The 17,235-nt window shown below is 38.5% G+C and overlaps 1 protein-coding gene across 5 annotated transcripts in view; it reads right to left on the bottom strand.

Annotated features, from left to right (window-relative positions):
* LOC127415801 (E3 ubiquitin-protein ligase TRIM9) overlaps positions 1 to 17,235 on the bottom strand; it is a 260,197-nt gene that overhangs the window by 164,662 nt on the left and 78,300 nt on the right. The window lies entirely within an intron of this gene.

The following is a 17,235-nucleotide window of genomic DNA, read 5'->3' as shown; positions in this document are numbered from 1 at the left end:
AGATAAGCTGGTTTCACTGTAGCATGTTGCGAGAGTTTTTCTCTGAAACCCTCCTACCCCTCAGCTCCAAATGTCTAGATCTGGTACATGGGGATTGTATGTATGTACTGTATGTATAATTGTGCAGCAGCATATCCTACATGCTCGATGCAGCATGTCTTGTGTTTGTTTAATTGTGCAGCAGCAGCAGCATGTCCACATGCTCAACACAGTGTGTCTATTGTATGTTTTAGCAGTAGCAAGTCTTCATACTTGTTCTGCATGAGTAGCAGCGTAGCAGATCTAGTCTGCCAAGACCAAATCCTATCATGTCATACATAAAAAAAAATAAACTTTCACTATTCAGTCAGTTTAACTCAATCCTCCCATGTATATATTTCTGAAAGAAAAAAAAAAAAATCATGTAATCAAGGGAACTTAATTAAACTGAGTTGATTCAACTAAAAAAGTTTCTTGTCAGATTGACTTAATCTATGTGCATTAGGAGAACATGATTTTTTTTATTTTTTTTTTATACTGAAACTGGATAGAGGATTTCTAGTTCCCAGCATGTTCTGCATGGGACTCGATAGGGAGAGTAAATGTTAAAATTAATTGTTAATATGTCTTTGTGCAAGATGAATATAAAGGGGGAGACTTGCTAGTGTTTTGTTGAGATTAAAAGGAATTTCTCTTTTTGGGGTAACCGGTAATGAGTGGAGCTTGAGCCTAGGTTAAGGACCAAATACATTTAGAGTATTATACATTTTCATTTATAGACTGAGTAATTGCTGTGCCAACCATAGCATATTGAAGTTGAACTCAGTAGTGCTTCTCACCAGCATGTGTTTAGCATGCTAACATTTCCTGTCACTAGGAGGCATATCACTAAAAGAGTTTCATTTTAGTTATACTGGCATGTTAAATTTTGATGGTTTTACTTGATTCAGTTGGTACCCTCTACTTTAAGTATTTAATTTATAATTACATGGTAATTTAGAAAAATAATTTCAAACATGTGGAGCCAATGTCCATGATTTAACCTCCTAAGCGTGAGTGCTGTGTGCATTTTCCATTTCCATTTTTGATTTTTAAAACCGTTTTTTATTTTTTTATTTTTTTAGAGCAAATACTTTTCATATGTGGACAGTGGGGCTAAGTTGTGATATTTTAAATAATACCAAGCTATAGAAAGTCAGATTTTTGGTTATTCATGTTTTTGAGACGTAACAGATAATACAGCTGATTTTCTGTAAAGCTGTTTGGAACAATGTGTATTGGGAAAAGCACAAATAAAAAACTATACAAATAATAAATGATTACCTTATTTTACTATGTTTATTTTCTATTTTGGCAACAAGATCTCAATGTTCTCTCTTTGCACTGTCAAACAAACAAGTGATAGCCAGTGCTGAAGCATTTTACCAATCAGAAATTAGCATAAATAATTCTGATTCAGAGTAATGGCCAGCATCATCCAATCACTGCCAACCATGTTAAAATAAAATTATACATTATAAATTCTGAATTTATGTTCTGATTACCATTGTCCTATGTCTGCCAAACATGCTGAGCAGCCCATACATCATCTGCAGCCTGAAACTGAACTTTTCGTCAGATTTTAGGAGTGAATGCACATAGCTGCATAGAAAAGCTTCAGGATGCCCCCTCGCTCCCTATTTAGTGAATTACTTTGGTCTCAGAACAGTTCAAAATGCACCTTATTTTCATCCTAACTCCATATACAGTGCATCCGGAAAGTATTCACAGCGCTTCACTTTTTCCACATTTTGTTATGTTACAGCCTTATTCCAAAATGGATTAAATTCATTATTTTCCTCAAAATTCTACAAACAATACCCCATAATGACAACGTGAAAGAAATTTGTTTGAAATCTTTGCAAATTTATTAAAAATAAAAAACGGAGAAAAAAAAAAATCACATGTACATAAGTATTCACAGCCTTTGCTCAATACTTTGTTGAAGCACCATTGGCACCAATTACAGCCTCAAGTCTTTTTGAGTATGATGCTACAAGCTTGGCACACCTATTTTTGGGCAGTTTCTCCCATTCTTCTTTGCAGGACATCTCAAGCTCCGTCAGGTTGGATGGGGAGCGTCGGTGCACAGCCATTTTCAGATCTCCAGAGATGTTCAATTGGGTTCAAGTCTGGGCTCTGGCTGGGCCACTCAAGGACATTCACAGAGTTGTCCCGTAGCCACTCCTTTGTTATCTTGGCTGTGTGCTTAGGATCGTCGTCCCGTTGGAAGATGAACCTTCGCCCCAGTCTGAGGTCCAGAGCGCTCTGGAGCAGGTTTTCATCAAGGATGTCTCTGTACATTGCTGCATTCATCTTTCCTTCGATCCTGACTAGTCTCCCAGTTCCTGGCGCTGAAAAATATTCCTACAGCATGATGCTGCCACCACCATGCTTCACTGTAGGGATGGTATTGGCCAGGTGATGAGCGGTGCCTGGTTTCCTCCAGACATGACGCTTGCCATTCAGGCCAAAGAGTTCAATCTTTGTTTCTCATGGTCTGAGAGTCCTTCAGGTGCCTTTTGGCAAACTTCAGGCGGGCTGTCATGTGCCTTTTACTGAGGAGTGGCTTCCGTCTGGCCACTCTACCATACAGGCCTGATTGGTGGAGTGCTGCAAAGATGGTTGTTCTTCTGGAAGGTTCTCCTCTCTCCACAGAGAAATGCTGGAGCTCTGTTAGAGTGACCATTGGGTTCTTGGTCACCTCCCTGACTAAGGCCCTTCTCCCCCGATCGCTCAGTTTGGCCGGGCGGCCAGCTCTAGGAAGAGTCCTGGTGGTTCCAAACTTCTTCCATTTACGGATGATGGAGGCCACTGTGCTCATTGGGACCTTCAATGCTGCAGAAATTTTTCTGTACCCTTCCCCAGATCTGTGCCTCGATACAATCCTGTCTTGGAGGTCTACAGACAATTCCTTGGACTTCATGGCTTGGTTTGTGCTCTGACATGCACTGTTAACTGTTGGACCTTATATAGACAGGTGTGTGCCTTTCCAAATCATGTCCAATCAACTGAATTTACCACTGGTGGACTCCAATCAAGTTGTAGAAACATCTCAAGGATGATCAGTGGAAACAGGATGCACCTGAGCGCAATTTTGAGTGTCATGGCAAAGGCTGTGAATACTTATGTACATGTGATTTTTTTTCGTTTTTTATTTTTAATACATTTGCAAAGATTTCAAACAAACTTCTTTCACGTTGTCATTATGGGGTATTCTTTGTAGAATTTTGAGGAAAATAATGAATTTAATCAATTTTGGCATAAGGCTGTAACATAACAAAATGTGGAAAAAGTGAAGCGTTGTGAATACTTTCCGGATGCACTGTAAAGCCTCTGAAAGCAACATTTTTCAGCTTTTGGATGAACCCATTGATTCTCAATGTGATGATGCACAGTAAATATAGGATTTCTAAGAAAAAGAGTGCTAAAGTACACATTAGTGTACACTGTGTTTAGCAGCGTGGCAATCTGCGATAAATTGCTCAAATTTGAAAAAATGGCATATCGGATGAAAATAGAGACTAATCTTTATTAGGCTTCTTACCAGATGTAGTTTTGTTGGTGTTTCTCCCAAAGACAAACTCTGCTGTGATCCGTGCCATGTTGGTTTGTCACATGACTCATATATTTAAAGTTTAACCCTTTACTGACAGCCCATAGTCTTCTGAACTGAGATCAGTCGGTTTAAATGAATTTAAATTATGTGTTGCGTATAGCAAAGCCAAAATACAACATCCACATGTGTACACAGGGTCACAAGAGGTTAATCATGTTCAAAGAGTTATTTTTTTGAGTCTACCCACATTAACATGCTAAATCATTCCGAGAGTTATCATGACTGAACTTCATTAATGCGAGATTGCAAAAATGGATATACGAGAAAACATATGCCCCTCATTATCCATTTCTCATTGTTTTGTCTGCCAGGAAAGGCTTCCACCTCTAATAATCTGCATCAAATAAATGGAACAAAGTAAAGTAACTGCTGTTTAATGTGGAAACAGCAGTACACTTACTCTGTCGGCATCCTTTCTAATATTTTGTTTTATTTTATAAACCCAAGATCTTATTAATGAAATGAAGATGATTTGTGCATTACCTAAGTGCACGATGTAATCCTGCATATCTGTAATCTATAGAACAGGGGTCAGGAACCTATGGCTCGTGAGCCACAAGTGGCTTTTTGTTAAAAATCAAGTGACTTGCTGGGTGTCTCACCATTCATCACCCCAACACATGTTAGTTTAAAATTTTAACTATCAAAGCTTTAAGCAAAAGCTCTAAGTCAATGACCCAGTTTTGATTTCCTTTCTCCCAAATTTCTCGCTACAGCCTAATCCTGGTGAACAAGGTTTGAAATTAACAACCGCCTAATGCAGATTTTTCATGCAGAGTGGCAGGTAATTTTGCTGATGTACCAGCCACTGTGGAGGGCGACCTGTAAGACTTCTCAGAGTGATATGACAAGAAATTAGACACAAAGACACACGTATGACAAACATTATATTTTGAAGAACAGACGAAAGAAAAGCTGCCGATGCACGTCTCATTTGATATGTGTGCAATAAAAGCGCTTCTCCAAGACATGCACATGCATAGAGTTCTGGGCCTCGTTTCTCAATAACTTAATTTAATTATTTTTATTTTCTCCCCTTTTTCTCCCCAATTTGGAATGCCCAATTCCCAATGCACTCTAAGTCCTCGTGGTGGCGTAGTGACTCGCCTCAATCCGGGTGGCGGTGGACAAATCTTAGTTGCCTCCGCATCCGAAACTGTCAATCCGCGCATATTATCATGTTGCTTGTTGAGTGCATTACCGTGGAGACCTAGCACGTATGGAGGCCTCACACTATTCTCCGCGGCATCCATGCACAACTCGCCACATGCCCCACCGAGAGTGAGAACCACATTATGGCGACCACGAGGAGGTTAACCCAACGTGACTCTACCCACCCTAGCAACCGGGCCAATTGGTTGCTTAGGAAGCTTGACTGGAGTCACTCAGCATGCCCTGGATTTGAACTTGCGATTCCAGGTGTGGTAGTCAGCGTCTTTACTTGCTGAGCTACCCAGGACCCATTTCCCAATAATTATTAATCTTAGCGGTTAAGAGCATTTTCTACTAGCGATTATACAAACGTTCGTTATTTTTTATTTGCCCAGGGTGTGAAATAGCACACGCCACCCTCAAAATGCAACGAGGCTCAATCCAGTTTGGAAATGCTGTTAGTCACAAAGACGTGCGCTTAAAGAAACGTTATTATATTTGATCATATAAGAACAGAAAAGCCGTCAATGCTTGTGTCTGATTCGCTGTTTGTTCAGAGGTATTCTACCCTGTCTTGTAGAACATGCGCATGTAAAGAGTTATCACTCTTTTTTCACTGTTTAATTAGTCTGAAAACTGTTTGCAAGAATAATGTTGTCTGTGAGAATGCTGCAAATGATCTCCGATCATAATAATAATAATAAAAAATAAAACTTTATTTTCTATAAAAAAAGTTGCATCTCAAAGCACTTTACAAGAGAAAAATAAAAATACATTGAAATACAAAAAAGAAAAAGAAAACATGCAATCAGAACAGTTTAAAAATAATACAATAATAATCACATAATAATCACAGAAAAGCAACCCTAAAAAAGATTTAAAAATACTAAAAGATTCAGCATGTCTAACCTCAGAGGGAAGAGAGTTCCACAGTTTTGGCGCTATAGAAGAGAAAGCCCAGTCACCCATAGAACTTGTGCAAGGACTCCAAGATAGACTGCAACTTATTTAAGGCTGATTTAGAGACCCCAACAAGTAAAGCAGTGCAATAATCAATATGAGAAAATACCAAAGTATTGATCAGTTTTTCAGCCACCGAGGAAGATAACATGGGCCGCAGTCTTGCAATGTTTCTGAGATGGAAGAATGATGTTTTAACAGTATTCTTGAAATGAGGATCAAATGTTAAATTTGCATCAAATATCACCCCCAAATTTTTCAATTTTGTTTGAAACTCCAGAGCAGAGCCATCCATATTTAAGGTTAAAGAACCAGCTTTACGAAGCTGGTGGGGTGATCCAATGAGAATAACCTCAGTCTTGTCACTGTTGAGACAAAGAACATTTAGAGACATCCATTTTTTTAATCTCAGTATTTTTTCATTGTGCAAGAAAGGCAACAGCCACACAATCACCAGGTTTTGAATGGATGTAAATCTGGGTGTCATCTGCGTAAAAAATTATAATTAAGACCAAGAGATCTTAAGAGTTGACCAAGGGGAAACATGTAAATGCTAAAAAAGTAAGGGGCCCAAAATCGATCCCTGAGGAGCACCACATTTAACCAAACCAACTTTGGACCTACATCCACCCAAGGAAACAATTTGAGTTAAGACTTGAACCAGTTTAATACAGTATCAGTAACACCAAAAACTGTCTCAAGACGAGTGAGCAAAAGAGAATGATCTACAGTGTCAAAAGCGGCACTGAGATCAAGAAGGATCAGAACTGAAAGATAGCCAGAGTCAGAAGCTATTAACAAGTCATTTGTGACCTTAACTAATGCCATTTCAGTGCTATGGAGTTTGTGAAAGCCAGATTGAAGGGGCTAAAAAAGATTGTTTATAGTGAGATGAGTGTACAATTGAGAAGCCACAATTCATTCTAAAATTTTTGCAAGGAAGGGAAGATTAGAAATGGGACAAAAGTTGTTAAGATTGTCCAAGTCCAAGTTAGTCTTTTTAGGTACAGGGGTTACAGCAGCAGTTTTAAATGCTGCTGGCACAACACCAGTGCACAGGGAGTCATTTAATATACTCAAGGCAACAGGACACAAAGAGGCGAAACATGATTTAAACAAACAAGTTGGAATAGGATCAACTATGGAAGTGGCATCTGTCATTTGTGATACCTCATTACCAAGAGAAACCAGGTCAAGTGAGGAGAAATTTGAGAAAGAGGTGCCAGAGAAATAAGAAATACTAAGAGGAAAAGCAGATGAGACAGGAGTATTAAGAATGCATTTACGAGCATTGTCAATCTTGGAGCTGAAAAAAATCAAGAAATCTATTACAAAGGTGAGTTGAAGCAGGCACAATAGAGGAACTGTTACATTTGAGCAATTTGTTAATGGTATGAAACAGTTGTCTGGGATTTCTTTGATTATTGACAATTATCTGAGAAAAATAACGGGACCTGGCGGATACAATTTCTGCCTTATATTCATACAAGTGGTCTTTCCAAGCCTGGTGATGTACGTTCAGGCCAGAGAGACGCCACCTTCGCTCCATTTTGTGACAAGCTGCCTTCATAGAGCGCAACTCATTATTATACCAGGGAGCGGAACGTACAAAAGAGACAGACTGTGATTTCATAGGAGCAAATGAGTCCAAGCCAGACAAGAGAACAGTATTTAACATAGAAATTTTGTCCTCCAGAGGGTCAGATGGAGAAAAACAACTTAAAGAAGAGTCAATAAAGTCAGTGAAATCAGAGAGATCGATGGATTTCCATTTGTGATAATTTACAGTGCGAGAAGAGGAAATGTTAGTGTGTGGGAGTTCAATATTAAAAAAGATAGCCAAATGGTCAGACAGCCCTAAATCAGCAGTGGAAAACGATCCATTTGCAATCACAAGGTCTAATTGTGTGACCTTTATTATGTGTAGCACAGTCCACAAGCTGGTTCAGATCAAAGCACTCCAGTAAGGACAAAAAGTCCTTTGTCATTACAGTGACTTTTATTCTCTCAAACTTGAGGCACAACATAGACAGTAAATCTGCAAACTCTGATAAAAAAAATCTACATTTGTCTTAGGAGGCCTGTAGACTGTAGCTATGGCAGTAGTGAAGGGTGCAGGGACACTCAGAACGAGACATTAAAAATAATTAAACTGGGGAATAGCCACGGGACTTATGTTGTATTGTTGAGGGTCGCGGGAGATCAAACAACCCGTAGCCTGTAGGAGTAAGTTCATTAAACAAAAGTCCATCAGACTGTTTGTGCCAAGTTTCAGTTAAGCACAAGGTCAAGTTTTTCTGTCATAATATCCGATAAAATCACAGTTGTTCACAGAGCGTGCATTAAAAGGCGCCAATTTCACAAGACGCGAGGTCACAGAGGATAACCGAGAAAACTCTGCGCGTTTAAGTGCAGACAGGTTGTTAAAATCAACACTAGTGCACAGCAGTCTATGAGCTTTATGCTGAAATATAGGAACAAGGAGGGCATCAGATAATGAGTGTATAGAACTGCTCCTTGAAGAGCGATGTCCAACATTTCGGCAAAGTTCATAGGAGTCATTCACCAAATAAAAGTTCCTATTTAGGTTCAGCAATTTGCAAGCGGTGTACCTTAAAGCCATGGAGAGGGAATCCATGCCAACAGCAACCAGGTAGTGTAAGTCCTGGGCAGGGCGACAGGTGGGTTGATTCCCGCAGATAACACTCAAAGATAAAAACAGCAGTCCGAAGGATAAAATGATTCCGCATTGCAATAGGGTAAGCAACAAGAGGGGACTTAAAAAGATCCAAAAATCCAACAACCACTCAAAATAATTCGATAAACATTTAAAAACAATGAAAAACAGGAGAGAGGAGCAGCAGCCAAATGCGCCAGCGTTCCCTTTCAACCGGAAATATGTGCTGTGAGTTTCGCTTTATTTCCATGGATCAGTTCGCTCTTAGCATTGTGAACGCAACTGCGGGTTTAGTAATATAATTATATATAATACAAGACACCATAAACCAAAAATTTTGTTCTATTTTCTTTTCTTTAGGCAGCATTATCTGTATTACCAAAACGCAATACAAACGCATTTGATAAGAACACAGATTTGGCAGTATTTTTTGGGAACACATAGGTATTTATTTGGCTTATTTATTATGATTATTATTATCTTTACATTTATAATTGTCTTTAGTTCTTCATTTGTAGGCTCTAAGTAATTTTTCACCCGTTGTCGTTGATGAGTACTTGCGAGATGGCAAATGGGGCCGTTGGAGACAGTTAATATTTGGATTTGGGGTGGTTATATAAAATATTTTTTTAAGAAATTATTTTAATTGCTTTTTTCATTTCGTTTAAAGTGCAATTTGAATTCAGAAAGGTCTTTTGTTTAAGTTTTACATGTTTCAATAAATTAATTGAATTTTTAAAGCAAAATCAATAAAGCAAAAATATTCACTGACCCTCGGCAGGGGGGTTGACAATATAATTGGATATCCTTATATTTTTTAAGGCGATTGTCTTTAAAATAATTTTTTACATATCGCCCAGCCCAAAAGGGAAGTAAACGTTTTCATGAACAAATGTAAAATGAAGTAATTTTATGGAGACCCACACAAACACGTGTACTCAATACCATATTGCAACATGTTACCTATTAATTGTTACATATTTGTTTGTTTTTGAGTAGTCTATGGGCATAATAAACATTTTATTTTATTGAAAAGTTTTTTTGAAAATAATAAATTATCAGTTTGTGCTACGGCTCTTTCGAAAAAAATGCATCAACCAAAAATTAAAAAATTGGCTCCTTAGTGAAAAAAGGTTCCAGACACCTGCTATAGAACAATGTATGGATTAACTCTGCAACATACTGTACAAAGCACATACAACACGTGACCTCTATTTCACCCCTCCCCCTTCCCTTCATCTTCTGTTCAGTGCGCTGAATGAGGGCATGGGTAAAGCTCTGTTGTCAGGCTACTGGCTTGGTAGAAAATGACGAACCCTGTCACTGAAAACACAAGCACACTTCAAATTACCCATGTGGCACACACAAACATTTGCCATTTGGCGGGATAATTCACCCTAAAATGAAAATTCTGTCATAATTTACTTGCCATCATGTGTTCCAAACCCATATGACTTCCTTTCTTTCATTAATGAAAGCCTTTCAAAACCTCTTACATTATTATTATTCTATCAATGAGAATCTCAGAATGTGACACAGACTGATTACTTAAAATGGCTACTTAACATTGTGACATTACACAGTATGCCATTGGCTTTGCCCAAGATCTCATACATTTACATTTATTCATTTAGCAGATGCTTTTATCCAAAGTGACTTACAAAATGAGGAAGGATATAACAAAAGTGATTCATCTTAAGTAGACAGTAACATAACAAGTGTTGTAAGACAAAGTTTCAATTGTATTAGAAAAGTAATAGCCAAGACAGGGATTAGAGTGCAAACAAGTAAAAAAAAATTACGTTTTTGTTTTAGTGTAGGGTTAAGTGCTCATACCAGTTCATATTTTGCAATATGACACGCAACAATCAGAAGGACTGTAAAAATCGCATAATGTTAATCCGGCATTATAAATATATCCACAAACGATAATCTTTTTTAGACCAGAGAAATGTTCTACATATTGACCAGGGGCTTAGCTTTTCAATATGTGGGCACAAATGAGAAAGCCTGGGTTAGGTGCAAGCTCCAGAGATACTACAACAGTCATTCTCAAAATCCAACCCGCAGGCCAAATCCGGCCCCCCAACCAGGTTATATGTGGCCCACTGTTGTAACCCTTCATAAAATATTAATATTCATGTCCATTTTCCACTAAATTATGCAATCTGAAGCGCTCTAATACTCTCATTCGCCGTGAGTTCCATTCACCCAGAAAGCTAGGTGTGCTTACGTGCATTTCTTGTTGTAAATATGGTCATAGCATAAGAACAGAGACTTTGGCATATTAGCCTTAAAAATTCTTAAATCTTAAAAATAATGTTTTGACTGATGAGACATGTCATAAATGAATAGACAATGACAAAAACATATGGTTTCTATTTTCCAAGCGATCTCTGGTACCTTTATATGTTTATTGTAAGCATAATAGAACAGTTCTGGAGTGGTCAGTTCATAGCTGCACAACTGTCATCTGCTGTATGCTGGATATTCTATAAATAATCTGCTTTCTGCCTCATTCTGTTCTATAGAATTCACATGAGATCAGTAAAATAAGCTGTTATAAACAATCAATTATGATTGGAATTAAGATATATGCAGCAGTGTGTAATTTGTCTTGTTTGCCATTCTGCATTCATAGCACTAATGCAAAACATTGCCAGAATCACATGACATAGTCTTGGGAAATGTTTCATGAAATTCAGTTTTGAAGTTATCATCTTCAATTTGGAAATAGGACATTACCAGACCTTCAGTTGTGTTTATATGCATCTACCAGTTTAGTGCCATATATTATTTCATAAAAAAATATATTTATATGTTGTGGAAATAAATTGCTGATCACTTTAAAACAAATGTAAGCTTTTTTCTTCATGACTTGCTAATTCTGACTAGTGCTGTCAAATAAACCTCGAAATTCAAATGTTTCGTCGAATTTAAGAAAAAACGCACATTTTGGATGTGTGCCAAGCACTAATAATAATTTCAGACCAATCGCATTCTTGTGCAAAAAAAAAAAAAAAAGGGCTAGACGCAGCACAACAAATACAGTTTAATAGAACGCAGGTGTCTCGAGATGCGTTTTAAAAGTTGAAGTTCTTTTAACTTGACACAGCATCTAAAAAATACAGCGCTCCTACACAACGAAACGTGGTGAAACTATCAAAGAGGTTTGTCTGGCCTAGCATGTGTTTACATAGAAAAACAAATGTTAAACTGGATGGTTGCAAAAGCATTCAGTGTGAACAGCCCCCTAAGTGGAGGTCTTTGGCCGTTGCGTCTTGCTCTCTTATCAGCATTTCTCAGACTAAGCCATGGGTTTTCAAAACGCTTTGTCAGGAAAGGAGTTCAATTTGGAAATGTGTGTCTTGAGATCCTCGCATTCTGTTTCATTCTGTTGTGCTCTGTCTGTTTTTGTTTTTTTCGATTAACATTTTTATTTATTCATAAAGATGACAAAGAAAAACAAAACATATATACAATGAATAAAAATGTAACTCCCACTACTACCCCTCCCCAGCCCCCCAGCGAACATCCCCGTGGTCACACATAAGTACACACACAAAATAAATAAATAAATAAATAAATAAATAAATAAATAAAAAGAATATAATAATCATAAACATCTAAAACTACGCCTCTCTCTCCACAACCCCTCCCCGAGAGTCCCCCAAAAACGTCAAATAACTGCCCCATTTCCCATCAAATGAATCCCAGATCCCCAAGCCTTCTACACAACACCTCCATGAAAGCTGCAATCATCCCCATCTCCGCACACCACTCCCGAAATGAGGGCACTCCATTCGACTTCCATCCCCTTAAAACAATCTATCTGCCTGTCATAACACTGGTCAGAACACAATTTTTTATGTGTTTATCTCCTATATCGATGACCACCCCATTGCCCAAAACATAGAGTCTGGGGCAAAACGAAACCCGAGTGCCCAACACGTCACACACAAAACTTTTAACCTTCAACCAAAATTCCTGGATCTCAACACACCACCAATAAACATGGGCTGTGTCTCCATCCTCCGATTGGCATCGCCAGCAGGTGGGTGTGTCTTTAAGACCAAGCCTATACAATCTAGAGGGGGTCCAATAGAATCTATGTAAAATCTTGAATTGCATAAGGTGCACCCTTGCATCTCTAGATACAGACTTGACGTTTTTTTAGAATCCTAGCCCACACTCCCTCCTCCAATACCAAGTCTCCAATACCAATACCAGAAATCTTTCTCCCATAATCTCTTGATAGAAGTTAAAGCTCCATCCCCCAGACTCTGAATTAGCAGGGAGTAATACACTGATGCCTCATGACCTTTTCCAAAAGCAGTATCTGCCACTTTAGTGGGGTGTATACTACTCCCAAAAATAGTACAGAGCAAATGGCGCAACTGTAAATACCTAAAGAACCTGGGAATCCCAAAATGTTGAACCAAATTTTCATAGGATCTCGAAGCAACATTTAAATAAATATCTGAATTAAACACTCTGGACATACCGAGTGCAAATGCGAGATAAGGAGGTGTAACTTAACTTCTCCGATTAGTTTGATAGAAAAGCTTTGCAATGGCGAAATAGGGGCAAGAAATTCCTGTTCAATACGAAACCAGGGAGAGGCTCTCTCAGGTGGAAGTGACTAATGAGCCAAATGTCTGAGACCGAATGCATAATAATAAAACAAAATCTTGGGTAGGCCTAGCCCACCTTTGTCAATCGGCCTATGTAATTTATTGAAATGTAATCTGGGATGCTTACCATTCCAAATGAAGGACTTCGCTATGCTATCAAATTGCTTGAAATAAGAGAGGGGGACATCAACAGGGAGAGATTGTAGCAGGTAGTTGAATTTTGGAATACAATTCATTTTAATAACATTAACTTTCCCAATCATAGATAAATGTAATGAAGCCCACCTGCCCACATCGCACGAAAACCTTTTTATTAAAGGGTCAAAAATAACTCTAACTAAATCACACAAATTTGCTGGGAATAAAATGCCCAAATACTTGATGCCCTATTTGGGCCACTGGAAGACGCCCGGCTGAAAAGCCGTCACTGGGCAGTACGCTGTCAGAGCCAAAGCTTCGGATTTAGACCAACTGACTCTGTATCCTGAGAACTTAGAAAAGGAATAAATAATTCTGTGGAGGCAAGGCATAGATCTAAAGGGGTCGGAGACGAATAATAAAATATCATCTGCGTAAAGCAAAAGCTTATGCACCATACCTCCCGCCACCACCCTTGGAAAATCATCTTCCTTTCTTATTGCAGCTGCTAATGTTTCCAGGACAAGACAGAACAATAATGGGGAAAGAGGGCAATCCTGTTGGGTGCCCCTATCCAGAGTAAAATAATAGGAAATTAATCCATTTGTTCGTACTGCCGCTACTGGGTGTCTATAAAGTAACTTAATCTATCCAATAAAAGTATTCCTGAACCCGTATATTTCCAAAATCTTAAAAAGATAATCCCATTCTACCATATCAAATGCTTTTCGGCGTCAAGTGAGATGGCAGCGACCACAGTCTGATCATTCGCCACTGACTACATAATATTGATGAAACGCCTAATGTTATCAGAAGAGCTGCGACCCCGAATAAACCCCTCCTGATCTATATGTATAAGAGTTTCCTCGGGCGGTCAAGTGAATGTTCAGTGAGTCAGGCTCACTTGGCTGCAACGTGAGTACCATAAAATGATTCACTCAGTCCATTGACTTTATGAAGGACATGGCTTGCTGTGTGTAAATACTTTACAGCCATCCTTAGGATCTATTCTCAATTTGGCCAGGAACATCAGTGCAAAAGCGACCTTCCATTGATGTGAGAGTTTCTTGCATTCCTTGAATCGATCACGTTACACTCTTGTCGAATTCGCAAATTTTGGGAATAAGAAAATGCTGTGGTTCTTCCAAGAAAGCCTTCCTTTACTCCTCGCCTCGTGTAACACGAAATCTTTATCGGATGATCTCAGAAATTTGGCCAGAATTGATCGGGGCCTGTCTCCCTCAGCAGATCCTGCTTTACTCCTCGCCTCACGTAATACAAGATCTTTATCGGATGATCTCAGAAATTTGAGACAGGCCTGTCTCCCTCAACGGACCCTGTGAGCTCGCTTGATTTCCAGCTTATGGCCTGTTATGTCAAGCAGATTTGGAAAGAGCCCGTCCAGGAATTCCACCATATTCTGACCCTCTGCTCCCTCAGGAATTCCAACAATTCAGATGTTATTCCGCTGGTTACGATTCTCCAAATCCTCCAGCTTCTCCCAGACGCGCTCCAAATCTGCCTTGGTTGCAAGTGGATTAGCAGCTAATTCCCTTTCCGATGACTCAGAAAGTCAATCCGTTTCTCGACATCCGCCACTCTTGTAAACATCTCAGTGAATTTCATCTCCATGGCCATGATTGATCGACGTATTGCAGCAAGATCCTCCAAGTCAGCAACTACCTTCGTCAGCATTGCTGATACGTTCAGCAATTCTCGACAAATCTCTTTCACTTCTCTGGCCAAATCGAGTCCCTGGCTCGAGGCCTCTGGAGGGGCATAAGCTTGAGCACATGAGTGTCTTTTAATGTCTCCAGAGCCTGAGGATTTTTAATTCTTTGACATATTGTCTTCCTAGAACAGTTATGGATCAGGGTGTATCGAATCTCACCGGTTTATATCATTAAAAGTATCAAAACTAGCAAAGTGCACAGAGCTGGCCATTCACACGTCTGAACCTCGCATGGCGTCATGTGACTCCCCGTGCTCTGTCTGTTTATACAGCTACTGACCTGCAATGCATCTCAATCATTTCCCAAGTTCAGTAGTCAGGGCACTGATCAGTGAGTCAGTCATTTTTAGGGTTGTCTCATTCGCAAAATCGTTCCAGTGCACCGAAACATTTGCTCCCTAAAAAATCCCACAATGCACCGTTAAAACCAGGGAGCATTGTTGCTCACTATGTTCCCTTACCAGAAAGGTCGTCATGTCTTCTGAAGTCTCTCAAGTTGTTAGATGAGGAGCACAAGTATGAAACTATGAAGTTCCAGCCTTATTTTCTCTTTAAAAGAGATGTTGTTTGTAATGTCTTTCATTCATAATTACTATGAAAGTGAAACAGTCTTTTAAATATTTGAGTTGTTAAAAAGGTTTAAAATACACTCCAATATATTTTTATTTCTTTATTTATGCCATTTATCTGTTATAATACACTGTAGGTTTGAATATCTTCAATGAAAATGAACGATAGTGGTCATTAACGTGTCGCAGGTGATTGAGGCATAAGTGTCCCAATGTTCAGTGGATCAGTACCCTTACCAGTGCCCGAATTCGTGTTCACGATACACTGATTCATGACATCGGGAGCTAGGGAGCTGATTGAGACACACGATGGGCTCAGAGTCTGAGCAGCTTCACCACAGCGTTCTGATGAGTAGCACTGCTATCTGGGAATATAACTACCTTAAATACAACTGTAATGCATGAAAAACTCTGTGGTATCACTGTTATTATTAAGCTTGAGTCTGGGGTATTATACTGTGGCACCAGTGCAAGTTCAACACCAGAATTGTCTATTGAAGCGTTTTCCCCCTCGTTTTACTTATTACTTAACATTTGCAATATGAACTGACTAAAATTTTTTATTATTATTATTCTATGCACATTAGTTTAAAATAGAATTTTTTATTTTTTATTTAACAACCAGAAATGTTCTTTGCAATAATAATATAACTCGGTGCTGTACGGATTATATGTATTCATTGCACCCTCTTTTGGACTAAGGAAACGATGTCAATTTAAAAATCTGCTGACTTTAAAATTTTAATTGAATTTGATTTTTGGTAATCTTTAAGGTACAAATTCGGATTTAGGTTCTCAGCCTAGTTAACAGCCCTAATTTTGAATTTTGGACAACAAACTTCCAAGTGTCTACTTTCAAAAGAGACCAATAATGCCTATTATGCAAAGAAGTGATGAACTACAGCAAAACATTTTAATGTGTGCATTTGTGTAAATAAGACTTATACACAATTTAACACTGAATACATTGTTCTGGAAAAATACAATGTCTTCTAAAGACTGACCAGCAATTATGACTGTTTTGATGGTGAAGTGTCAAGGTGACCAAATAAGTGATGTTTACTACTGTAGGTCTTACCAGTTCAATTTCTAAAATAGCATCAATTAAAGCTTCATTTTAGATATCGACTGTATAGATATAGCAGACTTTAAGGTTTGATCGTCAGTTGAACCAAAGCTAATTGAAATGATGTCATCTCCGCCCTGAGAGTACATTTTCACATGATCTGATCATATATGGATCAAATAAAGCTTTATTCCTGACAGACAGAGGAGCAGATGAAAAAAATTCACTGATTGCATTTTATTTTGACCATATGGAATCACACGAATGAGACGGAAACTCAATCTGCTTTGTGTTATGTCATGTGAAGTGACACAAACAGCATTAGAGTGTATTAGAGAAATTCTCTCTACCTCCGGTCCATCGGTGTGAATTACAATGTAATTTAATCAATGCAATATGAAATTTAAAGTAGTAAAACAGAAAGCAGATGTAGACTGCTACAAAAATGCTCTAAGGTTAATGTTTGAAACATGGACACTTGACAAAGACATTTAGTTGTCCAGACTCTGAAATCTGATTGGATGAGCTTCTAATACAGGTAAATATGCACATCTGTGACCAAAAATCAGCTGATTTCCATTACAATTAATTCTATAAATCATTTGCAACATTGCTTAGCAACCATAAGTAGCCTATGTTTAGAAACAACCATGTTTCTTTATTTTATTTT

This window comes from Myxocyprinus asiaticus, chromosome 25 (genome assembly GCF_019703515.2).
Source record: "Myxocyprinus asiaticus isolate MX2 ecotype Aquarium Trade chromosome 25, UBuf_Myxa_2, whole genome shotgun sequence".
NCBI classification, from domain to species: Eukaryota; Metazoa; Chordata; class Actinopteri; order Cypriniformes; family Catostomidae; genus Myxocyprinus; species Myxocyprinus asiaticus.
Note: the sequence above shows the minus strand (reverse complement) of the source record. Positions and strands in the feature narration are given on the sequence as shown.